We start from the raw sequence: 15487 nt of genomic DNA, 5'->3' as shown, positions 1-15487 counted from the left end.
ACACTGATCTCAATATCTATGTGTGATGACAAGTTTGATTCATGCTGAAATCTCGTGGACTTGTTTACTTGCTTTCTACTTCATTCATGCATTCGATTTACATTTTCAATGTGTGGAATGGGTGGGCTTCGAGGCAGTTGTGTTATATCTTCGCTCCGTGACCTTGCAATTAATTTCAGAAACACTGCTAGAAATGATTGGCAAAAAATTATTCCTTAAGGAGAAGTGTAATTTATATGGACAGTTAATCTAAAAGTCACTAGAGAATTTGTTTATACATCCCGACCTTTTGGACATCTATAAATACTGATGGTTTTATTTGTTTGACTGCTCATAGTATATTGATAATGAATTGGCATTTGCAAAAAGAAAATTATTACTTTTTCCATTCATGCCACCTCCGCCATGATGGAATTTCATTGTTGAGCAGTTTACAGTTGCTTCTGGTTGAATGGAAAATAGAGAACAGCCTATTAGTATTACTTTGGATAATGCTTCTGCAAATAATAGTTTGTAGATTATCTAAAAAAAAATCATTTGATATTTGGCGTGATGCCCTTGATATGGAGGGTGCTTTTTTTCATATATCGTTGCACAGCACATTATCATTAATCTTGTAGTTCAAGAACGGTTTGAAGACATTGATAACGTGCAACTGGGAAAATAAGAGAGAGCATTAAGTATTGTTAAGGGATCTCAAGCTAGAAAACAAAATTTCTTTGATTGTGCTTCAACAGAGTTCTTGGATGGGAGACGAGGTTTACGTCAGGATGTACCAACCCGATGGAAATTCACCTTCCTTAATGCTTGACAGTGCTATTTAATTTTAAACGTGCTTTTTTCAACATTTTAGAATTGGTTGATTCTAATTACAAGACTGTCCAACATCTATGGAATGGGAAAAAGCTGAAGAGATTTGCAAGTTCTTGAACCTTTCCATGAAAGTAAACTTGTCTCATTTCTGGGTCTACAATAATTCCTACAGACAAATTTATCAACTCCGCTTGTATTTCAACAGGCTTTATGGTCGGACTTAAAAATGTTTTGTTGGAGTAGCCATCAGCGTCTAAGAAGGCTGCGGCTGGAATGATTGTGAATTTAAAAAATACTGGTCAGAAATTCAGTTGATATTTTGGCAGTGGCAGTGATTCTAGAATCCGAGATAATAAAATGGCATTTGTTGAGTGGTGTACAAACCATTTATGCTGGCAACTCAACTCGGACTTAGGAAGTTTGAAACTCAAGTTAATTTCATTGTGTGCTAACTACAATTCACGATGAATCCTCCAATAGCGAGAAAGTACAAGAATGAATGGCAATTGGCAATAGGGTGTCCCTAGCCAAAGATTAAGTCTATAATTTTTCAGGTTCACTTGTTGATCTTTATATGTATATTTATCATTTAAATTTAATTTTCCATTTTTTATTTCTAATACCCATCCCAAAAAATACAGGATTTTGCTTCATTCCAAGAAAGGATGCTTTAACAACCTAGGAAAATCTGAAATAGACATCCTTACTTAGATGTAGAGGAACCTAAGATTGATAGCACTATTGATTTAGACATTTTAAAGTTTTGGCAAGGAACCAAATATAGAATTTCCTAGTCTTTTCAGCAATGGCTCGTGATATACTATGCATTCCAAATAAGCCAACAGTAGCATCTGAAAGTGCAATTCAGCAATAGTGGTAAAATTTTAGATCAATACCGCAGTGCATTAAAAACATCGGATTTTTCGAGGCACTAAATTTGGCTACAGGAATTGGTTATACGGAAGAGCAAGGTGATTATTCATTCATTGTATATTTTATGTTTTTTTTGTTTAAGATCTCAATATGCTATTTATTTTTTAATAGTCATGTATATTGCAGCAGTAATAGACCCCGAAATTTACGCAATAACTGATGATAATCCTAAATTTAGATGTGAAGCCAACAGAAGGAGATGTTTGTGACAGTTCAGTGTTGGATGAACATCAAGCTTATTTGCTGTTTAATCTTTTCTTTAAATTTGATGTAATCGAACTATTTCTATGCTTGGTTTGCTGGGATGGTTTGCTGAAACTGAAAAATAGTCAAACTGCACATAAATAATAGCAGAACACTGGGAAGATGGTCGGCTGTGTTTGGGAGGAGATGGTGGACTGTGTTTTGCTTCCTTGCTAAGTTTGCTGGTTGGTTTCTGTCTTATTTTTTCTGGAAGCAGATGTCTTGAAATGCTGTGTTGGTTATCTTTAAACATTTAGGTTGTTGAGTTTTGAGTTTAGGGTGTTGTTGTTTGGTTTTGGTAGCCTGTGATACCTCTGGTTGTTGGGTTGCTGGGTTGGTGTGTCTTGGTGTTGTTGGCTGTCTTGAAACATATTAGGGTGTTAAAGTTTGGCTGTGTTTAGGGTGTTGTTTTGGATTGGTTTGCTGTCTTGATGTTATTGCTGTCTTTCAAATTTTGTGGATTTTCGGGATGGTTGGCTGGTAGCCTAATTGGCCTGGGTAGCTTGGTTTGCTGTTATTTCGTGTGGCTGGTTTGGGCAGGGAGATCGGTTGGCTGTGTTTAGGAGGGAGACTGGATGGCTGTGTTGTTGCTGGGTTTGACAGGGTTGTTGCGGGGTTGACAGGGTTGTTTTGTGGGTTTTCATGGTTATGCTAACTGGCTGTAGGTTTCTTCCTTCTAGTTTGGCTGGGTTGGTTTCTGTCTTGTTTTTCTGGGGAGATGTCTTGGAAATGCTGTGTTGGTTATCTTTAAACATTAGGTTGTTGAGTTTTTTTGTGTTTAGGGTGGTTGTTGTTTTGGTTGGCTGGTAACTGTGATAACTTTGGTTGCTGGTTTGGCTGTGTTGTTGTTGGGTGCTTCAAGAAGCCCAGGGATTGTTGGTTACGGTTTGGTGGCTGTGTTGTTTGCTGGGTGCTTCAAGAAGCCTAGGCGATTTGGTTACTTTGGTTGGGCTGTGTTGTTGGCTTTCAATTATGTACGGTTGGTTTCCGAAAGGATTGAAAGTTGAGTAGGGCATGATGAGTAACCCTTCTAACCTTATTGTGATGTCATTGTGTGGAAAAAAAGTTAATTGCAACCAGGGCATTTGGAGGGGCTAATCATAACAGATACTAAGTATAAATAAAAATTTGCTGCTTGGATGGCAATATCTCAAATGTCGCAAGGTCCCGTATAAATATATTGTGCTCACAATTTTCATTGAATGAATGAATTATTTGAAGGGTTAATCTGCAGGGCTAATAGACGTTCACTTTCAACTAATTCATGGATTTAAAATTATATCCTAATTTAATTGTTTATCTTTTTTTTTGGGCAGTTAGCTTATCATCTCCAGGATTCCATGAGTGCAGGCAGGGCAGGCACAACTTCACAGAACTTCAACTAGTCAAGGAAGTTCAAAAATTTTTTTAAATTGTAATTAGGCTGTTTAAAATTTTTTTAAATCTGTAAATCTGTAATTATTATGTTTAATTTATTTGTTAGTTTAATATTTTGTGATAATTTGTATATTGTAATTAGCAATTGCTTTAATTCATAAATAAAAAAAAAATTTTTTCATGCAATTTTTTGTTTAACTGTGTTGATTTTTTATTTTTTTTGAGATATTAATGAAAATTACTCGGTTAGCGGGTCAATCCGGGTTGACCCGAAAGCCGACTCGGTCGGGTTCGGGTCTTGAATAGTAACCCGTATCCAAAACCGGGTCGGGTTCGGGTCACCCGTTAGCTTCGGGTCATTTCGGTTAGACACACCGACCCGTGACCCGAAATTGACACCTGGATAGATGCATAAATACTACAGTAAATGCAGTATCATGTAGTCAACTTCAGTCTAAAGGTAAATACATCTACCTCCAGCAGTAGTAGATGTATTGTAAAGGCCAAAATCACAGCAGAATGCATAAAGAATATAAGTTCCTACGAGCTTCTACAACCCAAGGCAGAAGATTAGTTAGTACACTATGATCCGCCTACAAAAATCAACAAATAGTGCACGACAGTCTACCTGTACAAAGCATCAAACAACTAATCCAGAAGATGCTACTCCACTCCACCGGATCTGCAACCTCCGTACAAGCAGACAGAAGGCGTCTATTCCAAGAATACCCCCGCACATGCACTGTAATTTGTATACACATAGGTACACTAAAGGGGAAAATACAATCCAAACCCGCATGGGCCCCGGCGAGCGTGTTATTGATATACACGTGACGTCTAGGGATGCTGTGCGGGTTGACAAGTGAATTCAGGTTCGAAACCGATCCTTCTATACGAGTCAATAGAAGTTGACAGGGTTCGAACCATCAAGCAAATATAAAGTTGTGGCGACCGGTATATTTGCTTTAAAACATTCGTATTAGGCCATCAAGGCCTACAACAATATGAATTCACTAACAAAGGCTCAAAGCCTACGAAACCTGATCCTCAGTCAATAGCTCAGCTGAGTCGACAAGGTTCAAGAGCTTTAAATGAAAATGACCCCAAACACCCCGATGATGGCCGTGTTGAATGATTATCTCAACCGGAGGGGTTCACAAATATTTCAAATGCCTTCCAAAAGTCCATTTCAAATATTCCATAGCTCCACCCAAAACATCCATAAAAATCCAAAAACTTCACAAAAATTCCAAAATTCCAAAAATATTTAAAAAATGAAACTATCCATCCCAACGCTTAAAGCGAAATCCATCCGCCCTCCGCAACAGTTTGTCGAGGTGGACAAATTAAAAAACACTTCAGCTCACAAAGAGCCAAATGCCTAGTCAAAAATATCACTAGGATCCATTCTCAAACAATCTCTTGCCAGTAAGGACGTGGTACGTGTCCTCTAACCGGCAGTTTCGCCGCCAAATGGCACTGCAGGTAAACGGTTATGACCCGGGGCCCTCTGAACCGAGTGGTTTTGCCGCCAAATGGCACCACAGATAACGGTTATGGCCAGAGCCAATACGCTCCTTAATGGCGTTAAATCCTTGAGATATGAATCAATAGGATATGATCGACAGGGCACAGAGCCCTTTGTAAGCTAAGGTGGATTTAAATTTATCCCCTTGGACAAACATTCAACCCCGGTCTACAAGGTTCCCTTGGACGAAGCAACCCATAGCTGCCAAAGAGGAGGTAGTCGACTCAACCTGGGACCACGATGGCCCGGGATGACGGAACCATGGGATCTTGATCGGGTCTATCATCCATTCCCCCACCATCCGCTTTAAGTTCTAGATGGTGAAATTTCTAATTTTAAATATCAAATTTCTCAAGTATTTCAACCCCAAATTCCCAATCTTTTCAATCCAAACCCAATTCCAATTTCCAAATCCATTGCTGCTACTATATGCCAGATAACACGTATTCTCTACGTATCTGATTGACGACTAGCCTTAATCGAAAGTTCTCTCTCGTGATCGGGAGGGGTAATTAACTATAGGGGCTTGCGCCTATAGGAAACCAGAACTCAGATCATAAAGTCCTCACAAAATGAGGGCGAAATCTCTGGGTAGTGTCTTATCTACAAACCCATCTGCCTTCCAAAATTTACCTCGGAACTTAGTTCGTTAAAACTCCCTCGCTGAATAAGAAAAGCGAGTGGAGGCCGAGGCCAAATTTTTGGAGCCCACAATGGTGTTGATTGACAGTGATGCTATCCACAATTTCATCCCCAATCAGGTTGTGAACTAATTGGGGGTGATGATGGGTACAGGGAAGGTGGAGACGGGATAGGGGATCTGTAGAGTAGTTTTGACCATATAGGGGATTCAGATGAGGGAGAATTTTCTCCCATTAGAGTTAGGGAGCACTGATGTCATCCTAGAGATGAAGTGGTTGTAGACCTTAGGAGACACCAAGGTCAACTGGGGGGCATTAATGATGGAGTTGGTGGTGGATGGGAGAAGAGTAGTGATAAGGGGAGATGTAGGGCTCTCCAAAGCCATGATATCATTTAAAATGACGGTGAGGAGCATATAGGAGGTGGGTGGAACTACACAGGCTAGAGGGGATCATATTGGAGGAGGGAGGGGATGTTGCTCTTTTAATGCAATCCTTGATTCATCAATTCAATGAGGTTTTTTAGCCACCTCAAGAATTTTCACCTTCGCGGGAATGCGAATATGCTATCATCTTGAAGGAAATAGTCTCTTCTATCAATGTTCATATGTATCGTTTTTCTCAAATTTAGAAAGATGAGTGATGAGGACATCGGAAGATCGATGGCTATGATGTGGAGTTTATTATTTTCTGCGTCTTATGTACTAGTTTATTTTGTTTTCCTATTTTCCCATTTTACCCCTAGGGTGGTCATTTGATATTGTAGCCCCAAGGGCATTTATGTCTTTTAGTTTTTGTTTCATTTTGGCCTATTTATAGGAGGCCTCATGCATTGTACTAGGGGATGATGAATATTGAAATGAAATCTTATTTTCATTGCTTGATCTCTAAGTGAGTTCATGGGAGGAGAGACCCAAATTGTGGGCAATCGCAATACCCGTCAACCTTTTGAAGAGTCTAAGGTTCGCGGTTTTACGATCTCTTTGTGAGTTCATTAATTTACTTTTATCTTATTTGTATTTTCTTTCATCTCCTTTCTCCAAGTCAATCGTCGGCCACTTCCAACCTCCCCGCCACTGGTGGCTCAACCTCCCCCACCCAATTCATCTTCTAGCTCCACCACCTAAATCCCACCCACCAACCTAGCCACAACCCGCCACCTAGCCGCCCCCTTCCCCCTTTGCCACCGGCCATCTCATAATTTTCCCTCATTATGATGATTTCAATCACCATAATGACTTCCTAATTTAGCTCAAGCATGAGAGGGAAAATTTGAATTCATTTGAAATTCAAATTCGAATTTCAAATTCTTTCCATATATGGAATTCCAAATTAGGAAAGTATTAATCATGAATTCAATATAAATCAAATTGGATTTATTAGTCCCTTTCCTCAATTTGAAATTTGAAATTCAAATGTCAAAAACTTTCTTTATTTGTAAATCTAAATTAGGAAAGTAATTTCAAATTAGATTTGAGTTGTCATTCTCTTTCCTAAATGACATAAATTGATTTGGAAGTTACAAATCCTCTCCCCAAACCCCTCCCTCTCTCTCCTATTGCATTAATTGCTCCCCATTTAATTCCCCTAAATTCCCAATCATCCACTTTAATTCTCACAATTAGAACTTGAATTCAAATTCAAATTCATCCCGCCAATTTTACTTAATCTGAAATTAATTTCAGATTTCAAATAATTGCGCCAAATCCTAACCTAGCCCTAGCCCGCCCCCTTCTCCACCTTCTCCCTCCCGAGCCCCCACCTCCCTTATCTTGGGAGATTCCTGGTGGCTGTCCAGAGAGCTACAACAAGTTATTTTTGCTGTCCCAACGTCCAGGATTTCAATTTTTCTGTCCAGAAGAAATTCCAGCCAGCTTCCCTTGCTACCCAACAGTCCGGCAACTCCCGTATGCTGTCCAAGTTATTTCCAACAGTGCAGTTTGTTGTCCAGGGAAAATCTGCGCCTGTATCTTGCTGTCCAGTCAATCGGAAGGTCTTCAAACGCTGTCCGGATGTTTCAAATTGTTGACCACGCTTTCAAGAAGGTTCATGGATGCCACCTACGTCCTTCCAAGCCTCCCTATAGCCTCCGGAACTTCGTATCTTCCTATTATTTGGGTAAACTCTCCTCCAAATCTTTAATCTCTTAGTCGCTACTCAATTGAGGTTTATAAGTGATTCATGAAGGTTCATGCCATTTTCTCCGCTAAAGCCTAGAAGTTGGAAGAGTTGAGTGAGGAATCATCTTGTAGTGACTAGTTTTAGTGTTGGCGTAGGGATTTCTTGTTGAAACCTATCTCGCATGCAACGTTAAGAGTAATTGATTACTTTGTGGATTTAACTTTTATATATGTGACTTAGCCTAAACTTATGACACCGCTCTCTTGTTTTATCTCGTCGTTTTATCGCTTAAAGTTTTTTTTAAATAATATTGTTCTCTAGATCAAGCGTGCAAGTTCCTAATTCACCCTCCATTCACATATGTTTCACATCATATTTGGTATCAGAGCATGGTAGACATGCATCTCATGTACTAGAAAACATCCTAGGGTCTAGCCAAACATTGGTCTAAAAGTTCGCATGCATATCATTGTCTAGATAGCTGTAATTCTCTGTTTTTACTTGCTGTCCATGCATTTCCTGCACACATTTAGTGGAGCTAAGTCATTTTCACTAGTGTCTTAGTGCTGTCATCAAGCCTACAACTCTCCTCAGTGCTTAGGGTGCTTATACCATTAGTATAAGCTGCTGTCCAAACTCTTCCTGCACCAATTAGTGGCCTTTAGGTTAGTCTATGTTAGTGTTTAGGTGCTGTCCACACTCTAGAAACCTTCCTAAACACTTAGATAACTTTATGCCTTGTTGTAGTTTGCTGTCCACATCATTCCTGCACACATCTAGTGAAATTTAGGCTAGTTTCTTAAGCGTTTAGGTGCTGTCCTCAACCTAACAACGTTCCTAAGTGCCTAGGTTACTTAACCTGCTAGTGTAGCTTGCTGTCCAAACAATTTTTACACCCTTTAGTGAGTTTAAGTGAGACTAACCTAGTGTCTAAATGATGTCCCTTACACCCAATCATCTCTGAGTGTCACTCGGTGCTTCTCGATGGACCTGATAGGACTTCAAAAGAAGTTAGATGACCTAGTTAGTCTTGTAGGCTCTCTAACTAAAATCACGGAGGAACATGTTCACTCTCCCCACTCTAGGTATGCGTCCCATTCGATCAATCATGATAGCCGGAAGATGCCCCACTCTGCTTATCAACCTAGACCTGAGTTTAAGCCACAACGACTAGAGTCACTTGAGGACAAGGTGGAACTTTGGGAGGGGAGTATTTAGAGACTGGCCAAATATGATTAGGAGGGAATTAGGAAATTTCCTAATGAAGAGGGAGTCGCTTAGGAAGGTTCTTAATAAAAAAGAATTAATTTGGAGATGTTTCCTAATTGAAGAGAGCATATATGAGGTTGATTTAGAGGGGATTAATTAAGAAATGTTTCCTAATTGAAGATGACATATTTAGGGGTTGATTTGAGGTGATTAATTAGGAAATATTTTCTAATTGAAGATGACATATTTATGGGATGATTTGAGGGTTGATTTGGGAGGGAAATAGTTAAGGAAATAGGAGGGAATTAGGGAAGGGTTGTTTGGGTATTTGTTGTTTAGTTATTTCTTAAATAGGAAGATAGGATTATGGTTAGGAATATGCAAATTATTGAGTCTGTTCTTATTCTTGGAGTTTGGTGTTTTGGGCTCAAACAGAGCCTAGGGATTGTGAGAGTTAGATTGATGTAGAACTATATGCACATGTGATGTTATTAAATTTGAAATTACACGCTCATAATAAGAACAATAATAATTAATCAACTTCCCACTTATTAAACTAAAGATTAAAACCAACAAGATAGTGATTAAGCTCAAGCATTCAATTAGGTGATAATATTAGGAGCTCAAAATAATCAATTTTAATCAAACCCAGCTAATGTGGTGCGTTCAAAGAAAATTCCTCAATTAACAATTAGATTAGTTACTATAAGCATCCACTCACACACACTTATAAGAAGGGCTAAGCGGAGAAGCCTTAATAATTTCAACGATGTCACAATTGAGGAGGATTTAAAGATAAAAGATTTAGGAGGAGTTCACCATTCTCAAGCTTCTGGACTTTGCTCCATCATTCTCCAGGATCCGATCGTTGATCGTTCTTGGATGCGCTTTGAAGTGTCGGAACGGTTGGGATGTGGCCGGTCAAGGGAGGAGGATTTATTTCTCTTTCTGAGGTGAAAACATCAAGTGAAGGAGAAGAATTGCAGAGAGGCGGGTGGGGGTGCTTATCGCCGGCCCTAGAGAGGTGTTTTAATTCCTTACTTGGGGTGATGTGTTAGGAAGTGCAGCAAATAGGAAACTCTGAATTTAATTCCAGCAATTAACAAAATTCTAGAATTGATTTCTTGTCTAGGTGGCATGCAAATTAAGACAAGAATCATTTGGGATTTAATAAGAATTAATGGCTGCTTTAAGTGGAGGAAAGATTGGGGAAGATTTGAATTTGAATGTCCATAAATTGGGGGTAAGGAGGGGGCGGCACACCCTAATGGGATGAAAATTGATTGGGGAGCATTAATGGGAAAATAATAATTAGAGGAGAGAGGGGTGGGGGAGGCAAGGCTAGGGAGAGGGAATTAAGGAGAGGGTTTAAAGAGATTGCTAAATTTAGGACACTTATTGGGAAAGGAAATTTAGGGCAATCTTTATTCAAATTAATGTTAGCATGATTGGGGGAAACCTTCCTAACATAACTCTTCTCATTTTAGAAAGGAATTTCAAATTTATTTTAATATTTAATATGAAATTATTGACTTCTCGAATTTATAATGCATCAAGTTAGGAAAGTATTGAATGCTATGTTTTAAATTTTAGGAGTCAAGGGAAGAGGTGGTGGCCGGTGGCTATGAGGGGAGGTGGAGCTGGCGGTTAGGTTGGGGGTTGAGGGAGACCGGCGACTAGGAGGAAGGAGGGAGGGAAGCTTGCAAAGGGGATTGGCCGCGAGCCCGGATGCTTCCTGTAGCTAACGGGTGATGCCTTGCCCTCACCTAGGGACTTCAAACTCTCACAATTCTCCAAGAAACAAGGTGCATAATTTTTTCATTCATAATAATCATGATCCTCTCCAAAGAGGGGAAGGGGTCTATAAATAGCCAAAATGCAATGACATATCTAATGATAAAAGTCCCCTCTAGGGTCATATAAGCCTACTTCCTCAAGTGAGGGTAAAAACAGAAAAGATACTTAAATAAATCAAATACACAAAAGCTCAGAAATAAAGTGATCCAATCATAGCCGTAGATCTTCGGCCCCTTCTCTGATAAACTTTTCACGATCGGGTTCCCTCATCATAGATCCTACTCTCGAATTGAGGATCAATTGTATCTTGCTATTTTCTTCAGTTATTTTGACTATTGCTATAAAAACTACTGTTTTTCCGTTCTTTTCATTGGGTTTGTGGATCGTTCTCACTATTTTTGCTTTTATTGTTAGAATTTACTTGAAATATTCAAGTATTTCCTAACATTAACCAAATAATATATTGGACTTATCCAAAATCTAAAATCTTAAATCAAATTGAACCAATTCTATCAATTTTTCATAATTGGTTTATCCATTTTTTTGTCTATGTCTGGTGCACAATCTCATGATAGGCTAGGTAGCTTTACGTGCAACACTTCTCGCAAAGTAGTGGTTCAATAGAAATAAAAAATATATGAGCCAAAAGAACAAATAAATAGAGTTGCGGGAAATAGGAAGTAGATGAGTCATGAAATTGAGCAATTGAACTGTATTGTTGATAAGCTAGACATAGAAATAGAAGAAGAAACATAGTGGCTAAATATGGTTGTCAAACTTTTCTAGATAATTGAAAAGCAAATTTAGAAATAGAATTCCTTGTTAGTAATATCATTTGCAAAGCAGACTAATTCTAAGGACTCGAATTACTATAAGAATTGGATAACCACAATTTTGAAAGTAGAATAGCGTCATGGACATTGAATTTCAATATAAAAAATGCACACATAATAAATATAATAATAAGTTAAATATTTTGTATCCACGATAATTATTGATTTGCATCAACTTTGCACTGCTGGAAAAAAAAAATCATTGAATTGCTTAACTTTTTCAGTAGATTCAAGCATTTTATTTATTTATTAGAGATATTGATTAATCTTCACATATGTATGTTTTTTCCACTCACAAGAGAACAATGATATATACCGTTGTATTGGACATAATTTCATCAGCAGTTAAAACAAGAAGTAAATTGTTATGTTTGTTTGAGGAATGCTTGAATGATATATTAGATGTCACATAAGGTAAAAATAGAAGATCTAAGGCATTGGTTGATGGGTTATGATATGAAATTAGATCAAATATTTTACAAAATGGACTAATCTCAATTTTTTTTTTGGAATTTCTAAATTATAAGCATTTTTCATATTAATTATATTTTATATGGTTCTATTTTCTAGTAATTAATTTTCAAGAGTTCACAATTTTTTTTTTATATTCAGTTTGGTTATAACTTTATCTTGTTTGATTTCCATATAAACTTATTAACATGTTTATTATTATTATTTTTTAATTCAAATCTTACATATGTTGTCGTAATGATTGCCAATTATTTTTTAATGCAAATCTTACATATGTTGTCGAAATGATTGCCAAAATTCATTAGTACTAGACTTAGATATATCAACTAAGGCTTAGTTTGTGACAGATTTTGGACATGGCTTTTTCGCTGTTTTTAAGAACTTTTTGTACTAAAAGGCTGTTTTAAAAAGCAAGAAGAAAATTATCTCAAATGAAGCCTAAGTCTATAGGTTTCTTAGGTTGAAATCCAATAATTATTTTATGCCAATTGACTTAGTGACAAATGAATTATATGCAAACTCATTCACATGTAATATTAAATTCCAACTATATGTATGCCAACTTATTAAACATAATAACTGATCACTCCGAAATTCACTGGCCTATTTGTATGCTGTCTTAATCTGGGCTTATTTGTCATACCACTGCATGTTTGGCGCAATTTGCGCTGCATTTTAATATTATTGATGATTTAATCTCTTCGTTTGGGACAGCTTTCATACTGCTTTTTAAAACGGTTTTTTAGTAAAAAAAATCAAATTCAGGAAATTTTTGTACTGAAAAATTGTTTAGAAAGCAAGCAGAGAGCTGTCCCAAACGAAACCTGAGTTTCCCAAATTAGAAGTGATACTTTTGTGGTCGATTATAAATTACTGCTCAATTCAATGACATTCTTCCTGAAATCTAACATTCATAGAAATGCTGTGACAGATATCAAACCTAAAGATTGTGAGGATAATACATTAACAAAATGTCTTGCTAGTGTGCTGAATTCAATTTCAGCCCCCCCTGCTTTTGCTGATGAAGCAGCTTTGATTGGCAAAACGGCCAGGCATATCCCTGCCGCTTCAGGAAGTGCGCTTCATCTTACTACAGGTATGATCCAAATAGGCAATTGGACATCTGTGGACTACGCTGAGAGCTGGACATTGCAGAAGCATACAGAACTGGGCGTCCACCTTTCTTATGGCATCGGTGGCAGTTTAGTTGGAAAATCAGTCATTCGTGAGCCTGGAAAAAAGCTGTTCAGTGGATTTTATTCTACATTTTGCAGGGGTGGCTTCCATGTGTTTGTCTTATCTGCTGCCATGCTTGCTTTGAGCTACAAAATTGGACATTATTTCTGTAAAATGTAGGCTACCTCTTAAGAGCGACGATAATGTAACTTGCACTTAAAGTATCTTTTATGGTAGGTATGTTCTCTCCTATTTCAATTTTGCAATATAACAAGTAATGTTATTCTGTTAAAATTTAGACAATTTCATCAATTATTAGCCCTCACTTTAAATATTTGAGTTGTCCTTTCAAGTAATTTGACCCTTTTTAATATTATGGATGTTATTTCATGTAATTCTGAGGGTTCTTCTCAGGTTCATTGTATCATATGTTGTGTATTGTTTGAATTAACACATAATAACAGTTTACAACAACAACAACATCAAGCCTTTATCCCACTACGTGGGGTTTGGCTACATGAATCCTTTTTCTCCATTGTGTCATATTAAAAGTCAAATTCTCTTTTAAATCTAATAGAGAAAGATCATTTCTAATAATTTCTAACCAAGTCTTTTTTATGCCTGCCTCTACCTTTCTTAACATAAGTTAAATCTAATATCTCTACTTTTCTAACCGGGTCATCGGAAGGCCGCCGTTTTATGTGACCAAACCATCTAAGGCGTCTCTCTCTAATCTTATCTTCTATTGGAGCTACTCCAACCTTTTCATGTATATGCTCATTTCGTATCTTATCTTTAAGGGTAAAGCCACTCATCCACCTAAGCATCTCATCTCTACCACACTTAACTTATTATTATGCTTCTCTTTTAATGGCCAACATTCGGCACCATAAAGCATTGCAGGCCTCATCACCATCTAATAGAATTTTCCCTTAAGTTTGAGGGGTACTTTTTTTATCATACAACAAGCCCGATGCATTCCTCACACTTCAACCATCCAACATGAATTTTGCTGATAATATCCCCATCTATTTCACCATCACTCTAAACAATAGATCCAAGATATTTAAAACGTGTACTCTTATTAATTACTTGATCACCCAAAGTCACAATCCCCTCACTAGGTCTATTACTACTAAAATTACAACAGTTTACAAAAAAAAAAAAAAAAAATCAGTCCATCATTTAATGGTGGTTATACCTCTCGTAAGTCGCAAGGTAAATGGTATGAGAACTGTAATTTGTTCAATCCAGATTAGACGCTCTGAACTGATAAAATTGGCGTCCGACAGATTGTCCTACTTCAGTCAGCTGGAAAGAAAATGACAGTAAGCGAAGGGCAAATGTAGAGCTGCGTTTTATTTTTCTTTATGTACAGAAATTTGGATAGCCGCTCTAAAAGTGATTTCAAACAGAAATTTGCGCCGCGCCCTTCTCGGCTTTCTTTTAGTTACTTTTTTCAAGTAAGGTGATTTACAGTGCACCATTTTGAAAGGACATATTTTCACATATTTTCAATCAATGCCCTTTATTCTTTTTTGTTTTCGTTTGCTTCTTTTAGTTGTATTATCATATGATGATAGGATTGTATTTTCAAGATAGTGATAATTTGATCTTTACTTGATAGTTAGGTTTAATAAATTTGGCAGAGTATTGCACTGGAGAAAGTGGAGATGGATGCTTGGTATGTAAAATTAGCTGTTTTTGCATGCAATCACCATATTTTGATGAATTATTATGTGTAGGCCCCGGACGGGGAAAATTGTCCGGTTTGTTTTTGTGAACAGTGTGCTTTTACTTTTCACAAAGACAAAACCGAATGGTTCTTCCCGTCCGGCGTCCGCACAGAATAATCTCTCATATTTTACTGTAAAGTTGGTAGTGTTAGGGCATTCACTCTGAAGAAATTATGTTAAATTATAGAATGCCACAACTTCCATACACAGGTTTACAATAAAAATGTTTATCTAATGTGTTATATCACTTGAGGTGATTCAGGCAAAAACTAACTCTCAAGGATTCTGCCTGTTTCTTCTATGTTTCAAATTTGCAAGTGCTGGTCCTGGTTTGGCAGCCATCACTGCTTGCTTTTCTCTCTACTTCCTGTAGGTACTTCTGTAGAAGTAAACAGAGAAGTAAAATGAGTATTTCAAAATCTTGTTTTCTAGTTTTTTTTTTTGGGACATTTAGGCCATTTAAGGCAAACTTACACTCACAACGCATACACATATACTCGAACCCTAGACCTCTTAGTTGGAAGCCTAAGCTCTCAACCAATAGGCCAAGGAGAGTTGTGTCTTGTTTTCTAGTTGTTCTCTGATTAATTATGCCATACTTTCTTGCCA

The 15487-nt window shown here is 37.5% G+C and overlaps 2 long non-coding RNA genes across 2 annotated transcripts; one reads left to right on the top strand and one right to left on the bottom strand.

Annotated features, from left to right (window-relative positions):
* Positions 1–1903: 1903 nt before the first annotated feature.
* Positions 1904–13035, bottom strand: LOC114578522. Its single transcript, XR_003699528.1, has 3 exons — positions 12896–13035; positions 8576–8579; positions 1904–1914 (listed from the first exon to the last, which is right to left on the bottom strand). It is a non-coding gene; the product is annotated as an uncharacterized LOC114578522 (long non-coding RNA).
* Positions 13036–13236: 201 nt separating this feature from the next.
* On the top strand, positions 13237–14653 carry LOC114578523. Its single transcript, XR_003699529.1, has 2 exons — positions 13237–13375; positions 14397–14653. It is a non-coding gene; the product is annotated as an uncharacterized LOC114578523 (long non-coding RNA).
* The last annotated feature ends 834 nt before the right edge of the window (positions 14654–15487 follow it).

This window comes from Dendrobium catenatum, unplaced genomic scaffold, assembly GCF_001605985.2.
Source record: "Dendrobium catenatum unplaced genomic scaffold, ASM160598v2 original_scaffold_63397, whole genome shotgun sequence".
In the NCBI taxonomy this organism is placed as follows: domain Eukaryota; kingdom Viridiplantae; phylum Streptophyta; class Magnoliopsida; order Asparagales; family Orchidaceae; genus Dendrobium; species Dendrobium catenatum.
The sequence above is the reverse complement of the archived record's forward strand: the minus strand, read 5'-3'. Positions and strand labels throughout refer to the sequence as shown.